The 17,646-nt window shown below is 46.8% G+C and overlaps 1 long non-coding RNA gene across 3 annotated transcripts in view; it reads right to left on the bottom strand.

The window, feature by feature from the left end:
- The window catches only part of LOC149861364 (uncharacterized), a 35,901-nt gene extending 31,453 nt beyond the window's left edge, over window positions 1-4,448 (bottom strand). For 2 of the 3 annotated variants that reach the window (XR_016443217.1, XR_016443216.1), the window contains exon 1: window positions 4,323-4,448. This is a non-coding gene — a long non-coding RNA (uncharacterized LOC149861364). Of the gene's footprint in view, window positions 1-4,284 lie in introns of all 3 variants that reach the window. The other variant, XR_016443218.1, reaches the window with a different exon arrangement.
- Window positions 4,449-17,646: the final 13,198 nt, after the last annotated feature.

The raw sequence follows: 17,646 nt of genomic DNA, 5'->3' as shown, positions 1-17,646 counted from the left end.
CAGCCAGATTGGGCCCACAGACTGGCCCCATGTACCAGATCCAGGCCACAAGGTCAGTCTCATGTGGGCACTCCATGCAGTGTGCGCCCGAGCCCAGCCCTGACCCATGCAGTGCACGGGGCTGGGACTGATGCATGCTACATGGGGCCTGCGGGCCTGTTCAGGGCACGCTGTGCATGCAGGTCTGCTCTGAGACCTAGGGGCAGCACCGTGGGCCAGATGACAGTGCTCCATGAGCCATTGCTTGTATGTCTCTGAATTAAACATTTTAAATTAATCTAGGCCCTTGAATTGCTTTGCAATGCTTGTGCCACTTTAAGACCTCAAACAGAATAAAAGGAAAAGAAATATTTTACAATGACACAACTGACTGGGACAATGAGTGTGAGGGTGTAATGGCCAAAAGTGTAGAGAGGGGGAGAGTGTTTAAAAACTAATATGGATCCAGACAAAACCTATGCGTTTTACTATGGCAAGGTAATTCTAGCAGCAAAATTGGGGGTATTTTAAGTTGCAGAAAGGGCAATTAAGTACTCGGCTCACACAGAAAAAGTCACCGGGGGATAAGGCTTTTTGTACCTTTGAAAAACCCTGTCTCAACTCCCACTCACCCCCATGATTACAGGTCATAACTACAGGGCTGGCAAATGCAAGCTTGGGATGGCTATGGGGGGATATCAAGTAAGTGGGAAAGCAGTATTATCTCTACAGCTGCATTAAGTGCTGGTATAATAGCTTTGAATAGGACATTAATGTTTGGAAAAGGTTCAGGAAAGGGTGATGTGATTGAATTCAGACTTCTCAAGATCAAGGAGCCACAAAAGGAAATAAAACAAATTCAAACTGGTGCAATTTTTTAACGGTGATAGTAATCAAGTATTAGAACAATTTACTTGGTGAAGTGGGGGGATTGTCTGTCATTTGACATTTAAATCAAGTTGAATTTTTTTGTCCCCAATCCTGTCTATATAATATTCATGAAATACTAGTTTTATATATTCATCTGTTTGGGTTTTATTGTGTGTTGCAGCTTCCAGACCCCACAAATGCTTCTTCCAGCCCCACTGCTGCAGGTTCAACGTTGCACATAAACCAAGCAGTCTGTATTTATCGTCAGCCGGCTGGGCAGGCTAGCTAAGGGAGGGGCCACATGCTAGGGGACACAAATCCAATGCTCTCTTGAAAACATACTTCTTTATCCATGCATGATTCCTTGAACCATCCAATCACAGGCTAGCACATGTACACACAGGCTTTCTTTCTTTTCCTTGCATTTTAATAATTTATCATTTTAATCTATTTTCTACATCGCTTTATTATTTGTCAACCAGGAAGATCTATTTTCTACATCTCTTTTATTATTTGTCAACACTCTCTGATAAAGAAGAGTGTACATACAAACTCATTTTTAAGACCTTTAAGCAACACCCAGTCCCCCCCAAGTTGTTAGAAATTTTTTTTAATCATGGCTATTTACACAGCTCTGTAGAGCTGTCCGATTAATATAGGACTCTGCACATCGTAGCTACACGGATACATACTTGGTGCATGTTAACACAATTTAGAAGGCAGGGGTGATATGCACCTTTATGGCATAACTAAATAAGATGTATATGTATATAGAGAGCACATGCTTTCGTAAACCCAAGTGCACTTCATCAGAGGCTGGATGAATGGAAGAAAAACAGTGAAATGAGAGAGAAAGCAGAATACAAAAGATAAGGGAGGGGAGAGCGAAAGAGAAGAGATGGGAGCAGTGCTGAGAGCAAAGCAAAGGGCAGTAAACCCAGAGGAACAAAGAGGGGCACAAAAACTAATCCAGGTAGTGAGATAAGCATCCATAAATCCAGTTTCATTAAGTATATTAAGTTACTCGTGCAGCCTACCAGGGGTACAGGGGGTTACATTCTTTGTAGGCGAGGAGGGTCTGACAATCAAGCAAACCTTAAGTTTTAGGGACTTAGATGAATTGTTTCCTACCATGCTAAGATAGTCTCTGGCTCAGACATATTGTGATGTTTGATCTGTGATTACAAAACATTTATTCCAGCACACTGACTGCTCCTACAGGGACAAAAGCTTTAGATAGCCCCATTTACAATACTTAAAAGCTCAATGTAAGTGTTGGGAGCTTGACCTCCACTCATGCTGAGAATAACTGAATTGGTAACTGGGACAGAGGAACAAAGACCTTTAAGGTGGATAAAAGGTGGCCCATGAAGAGCAGGACACAGGACCAGAGACTGATGGAAGGAAAGCCCCAGGCTCCACAGGTGGGGGTGTCTGGGATAAGTCTGGTCTCAGTAAACCTACAGCAAGACAGACACGCATGTAGACTTTCTACTGTGGTCAAACCCCTTCTCTTTTGTCAGGTTTTGTTCTTATTACTGTGAGTGATCAATGAGTGGCTGTTTGGGGGCCCTGTATTCATCTCTGCTCAGTTAGGAAAAAAGTAGCCTTGCATGTATCCCTGTCCAGATGGGGCTGCTGAGTCCTGGCACTTGGGACCCCAGGAGCTACAGCACTGTATACAGGGTCCCAGTATAAGGAGTGGACAGGGAAAGTTGAGAGACATCCCCAACGCCTAAGGGGATGCAATCAAAGGTGTGATCAGCCCTGACCCATGACAGATCTAGTTTGCCTTAACTGTAAGGCATACAGAAGCTGACGGTACCTCTGGCCATAATATCTATGAAAGGGAACAGCTGCTTGTGCTATTTCCAGGCTGAAATCATCTTTTTTTCCAGCAACCATTAAAGACCAAAAGTCAAATTCTCAGCTCATGTTCAATGGCATAGCTCCACCGCGGTCCATGTAGTTATACTGGTTTAGAGCAACTGAGAATCTGACCCCCAATTTTGTTTCAGGTCTGATGGTAAAAGACAAATCCCAGCAAGTACAGCACTCATTCAGAGGACTTCTCTTTTATTTTGACACCGTATTGGCTTTTGTGACTTGTTCAGTTCTCTTGGTTTGTTCTTTTGTTCATTCTCCTGTTTTAGGAGTTGTTTTGCTCTCGTCCCATTAGCTGCCCTGAGCCATTGTTGGGAAGGGTACCAAATATCAACACCTAGTGTCCACACACCCATATCTGCTTAAATCTGAGACAACAGCTTGCTTGCAACAGAAAAGTGTCCCACAAGCAAAAGTAATGAAAGTCTATGGTCAGCCTGAGTGTGAGTAGAAATATGAGTATTAAACATAGCTTATCTGCCATGCACACAAGCTCCCAAAGCACCGCAAGAGATGGGCTGGAGAATTTGTGAGATTCAAATGTTGATCGCTGGGTCAGGTCCTCTCTGCATACACATAAATAAGCACATTTTGTATGGAAGCTTTACTGGTCCACGGCTACCACTAGAACGAGGTCTAGCAGCTGCTCTAAGCCAGCAGCACTTTGATTTTAAGCTTCCCGACCGAAGGGAAATGCCTCCTCTTTGTTCCGTGCAGTACTTAGTATTCAGCACACGATCCTTGCTAATATTAATGCTACACAGACGGCTGGAAAACGGGCAGTGGGGAATAACTTCTTCAGCTGAAGTACAGGAGGGATCTGCCTGGGGATAATGTAATCACTCAGGCTAGACTTCAGCAGAGACAGGCCTGAGCTGGGAAGCAAGGATCCTCCCCAGGCTTCAAAGGGTTCAGGCCTTGAGGCCCAGCGCACCGGGCTCCTACACGCATCTGCAAAATGTGCTCCGTTATTCTTGCCAAATGAGCCCCTTTGTTTCATGCTTTGCTCCCAGGGTGGCAAGCAGCACCCCCCCACAATCTGGAAATAGGGTTAATTCCAGGCAGACATGTGTCCCTTCCTCAGCCACCAATATCAAGACTTCCCTGAGCAGGCCTGGCTCTGCTTAGCTCCCGAGACCCCAAGGGCTCACAGCCTGAGCTGCCCGGCGGTCCACCCAAGGCACCAGCCTGCACTTCTCAGTTCCCCCGTGCAAGCCCGGCTTCTTTCCCCCGGGCCTGTGACTTCTGTGCCCCGGGGTGGGCGTTCTGTATGCCCGTGGCCCAGCGCATCTTGTTCCTGCTCCTTTACAGCAGCCCCTTGCCCTTCTGCACCCTTTGGGCTCAACTTCTACCCAAGTATTTGCAAGGCCCCCCAACACATGCACACACACACCACTCCCTTTGCGTATCTCCTGCACAAGCGCGCGCACACACATGTGTACACACACACATACACCCTTTGTATAGCTCTTCTTCTTGTGCCTTGGTCCCTTGGGCTCAACTTCTACCCAAGTATTTGCAAGGCCCCCCCCAACACACACACACACATACCCTTTGCATATGTCCTGTCCTTGTGTCTTGGCTCCTACCTGGGGCTCTTCTGCCCAGGTGCTCTGGGCTGCTCTCTCCTCCATCCCTTGCTCCCAGCGCCCCTTGATGCACTTTCCCGGCTCTTCTCTTCCCTCCCTCTCTCCCGGGCTGCCTTTGTCCTCTGCTCCAGCACTTTTGCAGCTGGAGGCTGCTCCTGGGAGGCCGGCAGGGCAGTGTCCCCATGGCATCGGGTTACCATGGGGATGGGGGAGGCGGCAGGAAGGTCCTTTAATCCGGGCAAAGCAAACCACAAACAAGCTTAAAGGGCCAGTTTTGTTGGAGAGCAGGAGAGGGAAGGTGAAAGCCTGGGTGCTGGGACCTGTCTCCCAGCCCTTCTCTGCACCCCGTAGCTCTGCCACAATGGGGGGACATGGGAAGAGACTGTCTTGGCATTTGCACCGAGCTGCTCTCGTTCTGCAGCAGCCAGCATGAAAGGCAGCACATTTAAAGCCAGCAAAAATAAATGATTTTTCAACTCAAGAAGTAATGGCCTTGTGGGACTCACGGCCACAGAACGGCGCCGCTACCCAAGCTGCGGAAGATCCATGCAGGAATCGTCCGTGTCAAGAACAAAGTGTCCCGGGTGAAAATGACACCAGCTTGTTAGGGCCAGCACTTAGCCCTCCGCCATCTGGGGTTTTGAGGGAAATGCTCACTGAAGTGGGTCTGACTTGGAGCTGAGACAGCTTTAATCTTTCTTCATGTAGGATCAACCTCATCATAGGAGCAGAGAGAAATCAGCCTGGCAGGGACCTCATCCAGCCCTCACTCCGGATGCCATCATGCCTGTCCACCAATCCAGACAAATGTTTGTCCAACCTGCTCTTAAAAACCTGGCTCCCATTAGCTGCTAGGTGCTCCTCCTAGAAGGCCAGACTCTAGAGAGACAGAAAGGAGACACACTGGGCATGTCTGTCGGCCTCTTGAAGGCTCAGATCAAGCATAGTGGCTTCTTAACCTCGCAGGAGAAACACCGTGTATCTATATTCAAGAAGGCAGTTTTCCTGAACTGCTTTGCAGGAGAACTGCTCTTCTGGCGAGGTGCAGCGCTTTAGTCCAGTTTATGGAAATGGGAGTCTCCTCCCTTGCTTGCTCCGAGGGCCTTATGGCTAAGGCCAAGCAAAACTCGGGGGGCATCCGAGCCCCAAGCCTCCGGGCTTGGGCCTGCAATTAGGATGTTTGCCAAAGGTTTTGGAAACATCTGCAGCCCCAGGTGTGGGTGGAGGATGTTTGCCGGTTGTAGGGCTACCTATACTTCTGGACTTTTGGATATGGAATTAGTTTTGGCTCATTTGGCCTCAGACGCAAACTAAAAAAAAAAAAAAAGTTTGTGCTACATCCTCTGCACTCCTAAAATCGATGCTGAGAGGCACCAACCGCCCATCCATTCCCATCTATTCCCATCCCACGTTGCCGAGCTCTGAAATGCACTGCTCTCCAGGCCTTGGACTCTAGAAAGGGTGTCCACTACTCAGCAGGGCTCCCCGGCCTCCTTTCTGGGTCTGGTCAGGGCAGAGCAAGCTGCTCAGTGGCACTCTCAAGGGTGCTGTAGAAATAGTATAGAAAATAACAGAGTCTAAGCCTCCTGCTCGCCCCTCCGCAACATCATGCATTCCAGACCTCTCGCTAAACGCTCTTCTTAAAGAAAGCCTGCAGATTTTAATCCTTCCTTCGGAGAAATGTTCATAAAATGACAATAAAATAAAAAATAATAATAAAAAAACACAGAACACTTACTACAACTAGGATATGAGCTATGGCACTGGGTTTTTAACTGCAGCAAGACAGATTTGGATTAACTGTCTGAAAAACCTTCCTACCAGTCAGAATAAGCTTCCCTGGGATGATGTGGAGGCTCCTTCACTGGGGATGTCAAAAAGGGTGCATAATCATTTGTCTGAGATGGTACATTCGTGTAGGTGACCGGACCTTTGACGTCCCTCCCAACTCCATGACTTCATGGTCACTAAACCCTTTTAGGACTCATGGGAGACTGGTGCCTCCTGAGTCTGGGGGGGCACCAGTGGCCTATCACCGATCAGGGAGCAGGGCCCCCAGCGACCGGTTGCTTACCCCAAAAGTGCTGGCAGCAAAACCAGAAGTGCTGCTGGCGCTTCTCTCAGCACCCCACTCCCCAGCTGGTGCCAATCTCGGGGGGGCACTGGCTGGCACTTCTCTCCGTGCCCCCACTCCCTGGCCAGTGTGGGGCAATCCCCCATGCTCCCATGTGCTCCCCATGTGGTGCCCCCCCATCATGCGTTGCCTATGATAGAACTTACTGTATTTTTCCAAACACCTTACTAGAGTGCCCATTGTTTGACTGCCTTATAGGCTGTTTGGTCACGGATGGTTTCCATTTGTCTCAAAGGTGCCTACTACGCCTTAGAATAATAGAATCATAGAAAATGAAAGTTGGAAGTGACCGCAGGGGGTCATCTGATCCAACCGCCTGCTCAAAGCAGGACCATGCCCAACTAGATCATCCCAGCCAAGGCTTTGCCTAGCTGGGTTGCAAAAACCTCCAAGGATGGAGTGTTCACAACTTCCCTGAGTAACCTGTTCCAGTGCTTTACTACTCTCCTAACGAGAAAGTTTCTTCTAATATCTAACCTCAACTTCCCTCACTGCAGCCTGAGCCCATTGCTCCTTGTTCTGTCATCTGCCACCACTGAGAACAGTCCAGCTCCATCCTCTTTGTAACAACCCTTCAGGTAGTTCAAGACTGCTATTGAATCCCTGCTCCCTCTTCTCTTCTCCAGACTAAATAAGCCCAGTTCCCTCAGTCTTTCCTCAGAAGTCATGTGCCCCAGACCCCTAACCATTTTAATTGCCCTCTGCTGGACTGTCTCCAATTTGTCCACTTCCAGTAGCAGCCTTAGGGGAGGGATAACTGGGTGACCGCCTAGGGCCCCACACTTTAGGGGGGCCCAAAAATTTGCAACAAATGTTTCTGTGCATCAATTTGTTGCAAGGAAGTGGCTCTATTTGCAGTTTTAACACTTGACTATTTATCTAATTCCCCAAAGGCTATTAAAAGGATCCACAATACAACTGTAGGTCATCAAAATTTAGACTCTAAGGGGCCCCAAATGACTTGCTTGCCTAGGGACCCAACAACCTTAAGGCCACCACTGCCACATCCTTTCTATAGTGGGGAGCCCAAAACTGAACACAGGACTCCAGATGTGGCTTCAGCAGTGAGGAATAGAGGGGAATAATCACTTCCTTTGATCTGCTGGCAACACTTCTACCAGTGCAGCCCCGTATGCCATTAGCCTTCTTGGTAACAAGGGCACACTACTGGTTCATATTCAGCTTATTGTCCACTGTCACCCCCAGGTCCTTTTTTGCAGAGCTGCCAACCAGCCACTCAGATCTCTGAGGTTTTGACCAGCTGGGTGCATGGGATTGTTCCATCCTAAGTTCAGGACTTTGCAATTGTCCTTATCAAACCTCATGAGATTTTTTTTGGCCCAATCCTTCAATGTGTTGAGATCTCTCTGAATCCTAGCCCTACCTTCTAGTGTATCTACTACTCCCCCCAGCTTGGTGTCATCTGCAAACTTGCCTGAGGATGCACTCAGCCATCTTCCAGATCATTGATGAAGACATTGAACAAAACTGGCCCCAGGACTGACCCCTGGGGCACTCCATTTTGTATCGGCTGCCAGCTAGACAGAAGGCCACTGATTACTACTCTCTGAGCCTGACAATCCACCCAGTTTTCTATCCAACCAGCTTTTAGCACATTAATTTAGCTAGCTATGCAGTTAAAAGAATAGCTATACAATTTTAACCAGAATGACAATTGCACATTTGTGGGTTATATAAATAAACATGCTAAAAGTTGGTCAGGCCATGGCCCGGGTGGCCCGCCCCATTCCACGGCTACCCTGTTCTGTGGCCTACCCTGTTCCATGGCCATCCACAGAGCCAGTCATCTCATCATAGAAGGCAATCAGGTTGGTCAGGCACAACTTGTCCTTGGTGAATCTATGTTGGCTGTTCCTAATTGTCTCCTTTTCTTCCAAGTGCTTAGAAACAGATTCCTTAAGATTCCTTAAGGACCTGCTCCATGATTTTTCTAGGGACTGAGGTGAGGCTGACCACAGGATGGCCTAGGAAGATAAGGAATGAAATGAGACCTCTGTATTCTATATAGTGGCCAGTGGATGGCAGCAGCAAGTCAGGAATAAGGAATGTGTTTCAGTGAGCTGTTCTGCATGAGATGCCAAGTTGCTGTAGTGAAACAATATGGTGATGTAGTTGGTCGCTACGGTGATGTAGCATTGGTAGGCATGAACTGGGATGTTGACAGTACTACACAGTAGCAATGAACTACAGGGTGTGTCTACATGTGTATTTATGCTGGCTTAAATTTACTGTGCAGTAAATTACTGTGCAGTAATCTGGGATAGGTTGGCATCTACCCATGCAGGTGTTTAAAGTGTATTAATGCTGTATGTGGACTGATTTGGGACTAAAGTTAGTCCCAAATCAGTCCACACACATAATGTTACTGCACGTGCATTATAACACAGTAACTAATAGGGCATAAATTTGATACATGATGCAAGTATCAAATTTACACTGAGGTCAGCATAAGTCGCCATGTTGTGCAGTACGGGCATGCACATGTAAACACATGCTTCTACTGCACGGTGATTTTGGTTATTGTGCAGCAAATGCACACATGTAGGTAGCCCGCTGTGTAGTAGCTCATTGCTACTACACAATAGGGTTTAAAATGACCCATGCACTGCTGGGACAGTAATGCCAATTACTGCATTTAGTACTTGTTAAATTGTGCAGTCAGGGGCATGTGTAGAAGTGCCTAGTATTTCATAGATGCAGTCAGTACAACAATCTTGTTGAATTGCGTGTTCCACTTAGGTGATACCTGCCCCTGATAATCAGGAAGCTGGTTGCAGGAGGCTGAACGTAGGTAAGGTTGAGTTAATTCTGCTATGTCAGCATAGGCACCAGCACCCTCTGAAGATCTGATTTATTCCTTTCTCCTGGCATTTATGGTTTTTCCCTTTTTAATGTTTGGTTATTTCATCCATTTGTATAAGTGGGGGCCCACCCAGTTGGCCAAGACCTTGGAGACCCTCTGCACACTTCCGCAACTGACACTTACCCATGTGACACATCTTTTCTCCCACCCCTGCCAGGCAAAGGAAGCTCGGTATAATCATACATTTGGCAGTTAGTATTGTGAGGTTAAGCTGGGTATGTAGTGTGAGATGACCTAGTGACTTTTCTCCAATTTCTCATTTCCATGCAGAGAGCGATGGTTGTAACTGAAAATATTTACCAGTGACATTTTATGGTTGTCGGAACAGAACTGTCAGTTTCAACAGAATTTACATCAAGCAAGGTCTTGTGTTCATGCTGGAAAAGACACAGGTGGTCCTGGCATTGTAAGCCTGGCTTTGCAGAGTAAAAGCAATGCTTTCAAACTACTGTGTGTATTTGTCTGGAGTGGGAAGACCATGGAGTCATTTACAGATTAAAAGCCAGAATGGGTCCTTTTGATCATCTAATTTGGTCTCCTGCATGGCACAGACCATATGGTTTGCCTGTATTGTCTGGGATGCTTGTGCAAAGCCTGTATTTTGATTGTCAAGAAAAGCTTAGAAGTCCTCAAAAACACCTGGAAACAAACATAAAGACCAAGCTTACTCCCACCCAACCTTATCACCACCCTTTGAGAGAGGGTAGAGCTGTGTGAAATTTTGCTGGCTGTTTCATTTCATCAACTTGTTTTGAGCTTGAAACAGCAAAATCTAAATGAAACAAAGGGCTTTGAAACAGCCTTGAAATGAAATAAGGGCAGTCAAAACATTATGAAAGTTTCAAAACGTTTCAAGTTTCGAAGCTCAAGCTGGGCTTGCCTTCAGGGAAACAGAAAGTAAGGAGAGGGAGGGGGAAGAGCGGGGAAGAGGGGTGAAGGACTGCTCTCATACTGACTGTGTAGTTGGCCAGTGACTGTGATCCTTCCCTGAAGTCCCTTCCAATCCCAGTCCTCTGGGGGAGAGCCAGAAAAGCAGCATAAAAGGCAGCATTGTTTAAACTGGCCTGCTTTCTAACTTGGGGTCTGACAGTTACTGAGGTATCTTCTAGCAGCTCAGGAATGTTAGACAATGAAGGCTACTACTAGCATTGATTTGAATGATTTCCTACTTGCTAGCCTAGCAAGTGGGATTCCACAATACCTTTTTCTTTCTTCTAGACCCTTTTATTTTATTATTATATTCATTGATTTATTTTTTTCAATTTTATAATTATATTGGATATTATACTATAGAATTTATATAGGAAGGGAGATACATTTATATTTTAATTCTATATATTTATACCTTGCAGCATTTTACATACACATTATAGAATTTATATAGGAATGCAGATACATTTATATATTTGTATAAAAATGAGACACTATGAAACACACCATGAAGTGTGGTGGAAAGGCAGCTGGCAAGCCTTTAGGGAGGGGCAGCAGAGGGGGTAAAGGGAGAGGTGTAAGTTCTACCCCCAAACTTAAACACAGCATCTTTCCTACAACTGGCAAGAATGAGGCTTCCAGAAGCAGCAAGGAGAAGGGAGCAGTGCTAGTGCTTGTGCCTGAGACTGAATCCCCTCCAAGAGCAACAGCCATAACTCCCCCCACACCCCACCAACATCATGACAACCAGCAGCAGCACCAGCATGAGCATGACAGTCTCCTCCACCCCCATTTCACTTCCTATGCTGAGCCTTCCAGTGCCAGAAGAGCTGGATCTGGATCTGGATCTTAGAGCCCTAGCAAGGGAAATTCTGGGGAAGGAGTGGGAATCAGCTGTGTTTTTGCACCACACCCCTCAAGTTTCTCTTGAGCAGGGTCTCCTTCCCCAGAAGGCACTTTAGAGGAGGCTGAGGTAGAGGATGCGGAGGCAAGCGGCTCAGCTGTCTTCTCCTCCTGTTGCTGTGCCGCTGCCTGCTGAGGAGGGGGAAAGTGTAGCATCCACACATGCACCCGCACCCCAGAAGTGAGCAGGTAGTGTGGTCTGTGATCATTTTGAGGTGGCAGATGATCCCACATATATTACCTGCCTGCACTGCTGAGCCAAAACCAGCTGGGGCAAGGGAACAAAACATATGAGCACCACAGGGATGCCGATGCATCTCTGCAAGCACCACCCCCTTGCCCTTGCTCCTCCTCAACCTGGCACCAGTGGGAGTGTTACCAAAGGGAAGTCCCTCTCTCACTCCAAAGCTCCCGTCCCCTCAAAGCAGAGGCAGGCCACCCTGGAACAAAGGAGAAAAGGTGGACAGAAAGTGGGGCACATTGCAAGGGTGAGTGAGATCACCCAGAGCACTGGGGAGATGCTTGCTGTCGATGGCCAGCCGTTCTCCTCAGTTGAGTGACCAGGGTTCAGGTGGCTTATGGCGCTCATGGCCCCATCCTACCAAGTACCCACACATATCACCTTCAGCAGGATGGTGGTGCCCTCCCTGTATGAGGCATGCAGGGAGTACTTGAGGGAAAAGCTGTGCAAGGCAGGTCCACAGATGGCCTTGCACTTCACCTTGGACATCTGGAGTAGCCAAGGTGGAGATCACTCCTACCTCTCTCTCACAGGGCACTGGTGTGACCAGTCAAGCTGTTGGTGGGGTCTCCTTCAAGCTGAAGTGATGGATGAGTCCCACACAGCAACAGAGTTCAAGGGGGCCATGAACTGCTTGGTGCAGGGGTGGCTCATTGGGCAGTGTGAGCTTATCCATGGGTTCATGGTCACTGACAATGGGGCCAATATGGTCAAGGTGGTCTGTGATGCCTACTTTGTTGGCATCTGCTGTGTAGCACACAAGACCCACCTCATTGTGAGGGACACCTTGGAGGGGGACAGGGTTGCTGGTGAAGGTGCCAGCACCACCAGCAAGCTCATTTCTAAATGCAGGAAGGTGGCAGGCTACTTCCGTCAGAGCATCAAGCGGGGCAAGATGCTGCAGGACAAACAGGCAGAGCTGAACACCCTGCAGCACATATGTGACCCAAAGGTGAAGGGCAGCATATGCAGCAGCCAAAACCTGAATCAGTGGATGGAGGTGCAAGTGAAGAGAGTCAGGGAGGCAGAATGGCAGAGGCAGGGAGACATGGAAGAGGGGGAACCATTGTCTCATGCTATCACACCATCCAGTCTCCTCCTCCACCATAGGCACTGCCAATGTGGGCTAAGGGCGTGGCTTCCATGGTGGGGTCCAGAGGCACTAGACCCCACCATCAGGCATGTAGCACTCAGGCCTTGGTGGCTGCCTATCTTGCTGAGGATGTGGAGGCACTGCTGTGTGACCCCTTGGCCTACTGGGCAAGCCATAGCCAGATGTGGCCAGATCTGGCTATAGTTGCCTGTGAGCACCTGTCCTGTCCACTGACCAGTGTTCTGAGTGAGAGGGATCGCTGGTGATGCAGTGATACCGCACCACACCTCCTTGGATCCTAGTTTGGTGGAGCAGCTGGTGTTCCTCAAAGTGAACCTCCTGCTGCTGGAGTTTCCCAAGCTCCAGGTGCAGATGGAGTGAATGCCACTCTCTTCACTCCATGCACACCTATTTCCTTTTTTCATTTTTTAGAAGCCATTTAATGCCCCACTCTCAGAGCTGGAGGGGTCACTCACTGCATCACGAGCCAGCAGGGGAAGAACATATCCCTGCTGAGCTTCTGTGCCAGGATAAACTTGGAGGTATGGGCTGGGGCTATGGGGAAGGAAGAGGTCCCACGTCCTGGGCATGACCACTAAAACTGCACTCTGCCAGGGTTGGGGAGGGCTTGTGGAACTGCTGGTGGCATGGCAGCCCTAGGAAATGCTAGAACCAAGGATCCCCTGGTGAAAGGTGGATAGGAGGCACCATAACTGCTAACTACCACAGGCATGCACACAATTCTGGCTGGGAAAAGCCCAGACACATCATGTCTTTGACAGGTCAGAGGCTTTGCTGGTTGCAGTGGAGTTGTGAGGCTCCAGGTATGCTCAGCTTAGCTGCCCTGGATGACAGCTTTTGGGTTGAAAAACCCTTTGTCAGGCTGAGTAAGTACCTGCAGTTGGTGTGTCTGTGTGCTGTTCCTCGATGGAAGGAATAGTAAAGAAGCCAGAGGCTGGCATGCAATGCAGGCAAGAAAGCCAGTGAAAATGTAAATGGATGCATCAAGGGGTAAGGGACAGGCTGGGATTGGGGGTAGGGGGATGTAGCAGCGCAGGAAAAAGTAGAGAGGTACCTGGGGAGTCAGATGTCCAGCAGGTTGTAGTGTGTCAGAATTTGTCTGTCTATATTGAGTTCATGAGTTTCTGTACCTACTACCTAGGAAGCTGATGAAGTGAAGTTCATAGGCCTGGCTGTGAAAAGTGGTTTGTAAATTCCCTTTCAGGCCTGAGAGGCTGGAGACAGAATGGTTCTTTTTTTGAGAAATGTGCCCCCACAGGCAGTTGGGTATTCCTGTCTTTGATAGATTCTGGTGTGCAGTTTGTGGGGGTACTGGAGATTGTTGTCAGGTTTTGTGTTTTGAGCTGTAGGAAGTTGTCTTCTGGTGATCAGGTTAGGTTAGCAAGGTTTGGTGCTTGTTTGAATTTACAAAACACTTTTCACAGCTGGGCCTATGAACTTCACTTCATCAGCCTCCTAGGTACAGAAACTCATGGACTCAGTATAGACATTGGATTTATTACACAATACAACCTGCCAGATATGTGACTCCTCTGTGCTGCTATGTCCCCCTTACCCTCTCACTCCAGCCCTGATACCTCCACTTCTATTTTCAATGACTGGCTTTCTTGCCTGCATTGCATGCCAGCTTCTGACTTCTGTACTATTCTTTCCATCCAGGAACAACACACACACCAACTGCAGGTGCTTCCTTGGCCTGACAAAGGGTTTTTCAACCCAAAAGCTTGCTAAGATGTATTTCTCTGAATAGCTGGTCTGCAAAAACATACCAGATTAGATTGAGCCAAAGGAAAGGAGCTTGTTTGCCAGTGCCATGTCCTTAGACCAACACCCCTAGCACCTGACAGGAAGGATGTAGGGCCCTGGGCACATCTAAGCCCCAGGGCTGGGGCTGGCAGGGAGAGTTCTCTGGCAGCTGCAGGAGAAGAAAGAAAGGGTCTGTCACAGTTTGGCTGCCTGAGATGCTGCTGGTGCTACTGTGCTGCTCATTGAGTTATTATTAGTATTACCTGTTGTCATTTAAAGGGGTGAACTGGATGGGTCTATAGGGGAGGAGGCACACTACCATGTCACGTAGAGGCCCCAGTGCCAGTGAGGGCGCACCTTAACACACACGCTGGAGAAGAATCTCCTGCAGGAGTGGAAAGAAAGGCTCTGATACAGTTTGGCTGCCTGAGATGCTGCTGGTGCTACTGTGCTAGTGCTCACTAAGTTATTTTCATAGACATAGACATTAGGGCTGGAAGGGACCTCGGAAGATCATCGAGTCCAGCCCCACACCTGAAGGGCAGGAAGTCAGCTGGGGTCATAGGATCCCAACAAGATAAGCATCCAATTTACTCTTGAAGGTGTTCAATGTAGGTGCCTGAACCACCTCTGATGGCAGGCTGTTCCAGACCTTGGGGGCTCAGACAGTAAAGAAATTCTTCTTTATGTCCAGCCTGAAATGTCATCCGTTGGGGCGCTCTGGTGAACAAACGTTCCCCCAGATACTGGTGGTCACCCCTGATAAACTTATTACCTGTTGTCATTTAGAGTGGTGGACTGGACTGAGGCTGTATGGGAGGAGGAGAAGGCCTTATTGGAGCACTGTACCATGTCATGTAGAGGCCCCAGCACCTGTGAGGGCCTTAACACACACACACAGTGTCACCCATGTCATGAGTTTTGCTTGTCAGCAGCCTTGAAATGTGGCAGAATTCATGGCCTCAGAAGGGGCTAAAATCCCTGCAAGTTTCATCTGAATCAGGCAAGAAATGACAAAGTTATAGACAGTTTCATGCTTCCCCAATTATAGCCTATAGCGAAACCTAAAAGGGATTTCTCCTTGGGCGAAATGTTGAAACTGTTTCACTGTTTTGATTCTGTTTCAAGGAAACAAAATGGACCAGTGATTTTGAAACAAAATGAAACTCAAAACAAAACACTGTCTCGTCATAACGTCAAAATGGAAGTCGAAACAGAATGGTGCTGTTTTATGCAGCCCGAAGAAATAGCTTATTTACCACAGGAGTACAAAGAAGCCAGTGCACTGTGGCATGCATTATATGTTCTTTGGTGCCAATGATGTGAAATGTCTGTCAATTTGCAATAGATACAATAACTCTTCTCCATCAAGTGCTGCCAGCTGCAGAGCAGCTATAGTCCTGTCCCTGGCATAGACCCCCATACAAAAGTCAAAACTGCCTAAGGTAACCACCTGTACTTAAGAAAACACATGTGAAGGGTTAAAAAAAACTTGGGTAGACTTCACCGTTCAGTGCATGGAATGTGGGAGGATGCCATCTCTGAACTTGACAACAGTTGCTCTTTGGTGACTGGTATCTCCTCTTCCACGCATGGTACGAAGGTAATCTGGGTGCCCAACCCAATGTTTCAAGGTAAAACAATCCAATAAAGATGTTTCCAATGTCACAGTGGCAAAAGGAAGTAGGGTTTGCAATTCTCTCAAGGCAAATTATATCACTGTTACTTTATTTATGAATTTTTTTCTTACATAGCAGTTGAAATCTAAATGCTGTATATAAAACTGGAATATCAATATGGAATTCATAAGAAGTGCCATAACATACAACTTGATATTAAACAAATTAATGTAACTATAGAAAGAATTTTTCTTGTAACTTTTTGGGGTGATCCAACACACCATCCAATAGACTAGTTGGTTTTTCTTATACAATTTTCATCCTCATATACAGTATTCAGTACAACAAATGTAATTTTTTGGCACCTGCATCTTGCAGTTTTGCATGTTGCACAGTTACATGTCAATAATAATTCATCAGGAACAGAATGGAGATATTTGTTGGGAAAAAGACCATTGTCAGGTCTTTGTAACACCCAAAAACTTTCAAATACTTACATCTGTAGCTGCCATCATCCAGGATAAAGCATTCATGTGCCACAAAGAACAATCTCCTGAGATGTCCCTTTTGAATAAAGAAATGGGGGGAAGCTGTGAGATCAGTTTACTTGTGTACAGTGCAAACAAAGCTCATCAACTGTTTTGCAATGAAGTGATAGCAGTAGGACCTTAACAAGGTATTCTTCAGCTCTGTTAACTACATCCTCATAAAGTGGGCTATCTTCAGCAAAACCAAAAAGGAATTTCTCTGTTGATGCATTCGATGTTGACAGTTTTGTTCTCACTTTGCTGATGACATCACGTCCTGTGAGAATGTGAGCCTTAATAAGAATGCAGCACAAAGTTGGTCCTAGTTTCTGTCCAAGCATGTGACAAGGAACAAATCCTACACTATCACCCAAGCCTACTGTAATCCAAAGTTCCAGAAGTCCTTTTTCAAACAGTTGAAACAGATATCAAAGAAGGACAACAACATCTGTATCATTAGACAGCACTATGACACATGTGAAACTAGAGCAAATAAATGGATGACCAGTTGAGTATCTGCTTCTTCTAGAGCAGCAGACAGATGATTAGATAGATGAATTCCATCATCTGTGATAATGATGGCCTCCCTTCTCTCACTTTCTCCTGTCATGGTTCCACTTAATACTGTCGTATATATGCTACTCTCTCTTCCTTTTTCACAAAAGTACTGTTTGGCTGATAGTTATAATAATTCTTTGTTTGCTGAAGAAGGCTAAAACTTCTCCATCTGAACAGGTAAAGGAGTGTCAGGATCCAGCTTTACAAACTCTTTTGGTGTCTTTCTTCTCTCTCATTCACCTTCTTTCAATGACTTCACATAACTGTCAAACACGATATCTACCCCTGAACCAGTTGGAATTGGATAGCTTGCCTCTGTATGGTATTGAAAGGTTCTTGAAAAGTTTTCATTTCTTTGCTTCAGACTTGGCATACTTGAGACATAAAGTCTACAATTACCACAGGTTTTTTTGTTGCTATTCTGATGGAAATTGTAATCAGATGGCTGCAGTTTTCCCTCAAGCTCTTCTAAAAGAACCGATTTGGTTGGTTTAGTATGAAGGCCACAATCATCAAATACCGTGTTATATGGCAGTAGATCATTCTTCAGTATGTTCTTGATGAACTCTCCTCGATCCTTTGCTATGTCAAGGATTTTGTCAGCTGGAGAGTAGGATTTCTTTTCCAATGCTGCAGATGTTTTAGGTTTTTCTACCTGCTTATCTCCA

The sequence above is a fragment of the Crocodylus siamensis genome, chromosome 6 (assembly GCF_052110815.1).
Source record: "Crocodylus siamensis isolate JL-2025a chromosome 6, ASM5211081v1, whole genome shotgun sequence".
NCBI classification, from domain to species: Eukaryota; Metazoa; Chordata; order Crocodylia; family Crocodylidae; genus Crocodylus; species Crocodylus siamensis.
The sequence above is the reverse complement of the archived record's forward strand: the minus strand, read 5'-3'. Positions and strand labels throughout refer to the sequence as shown.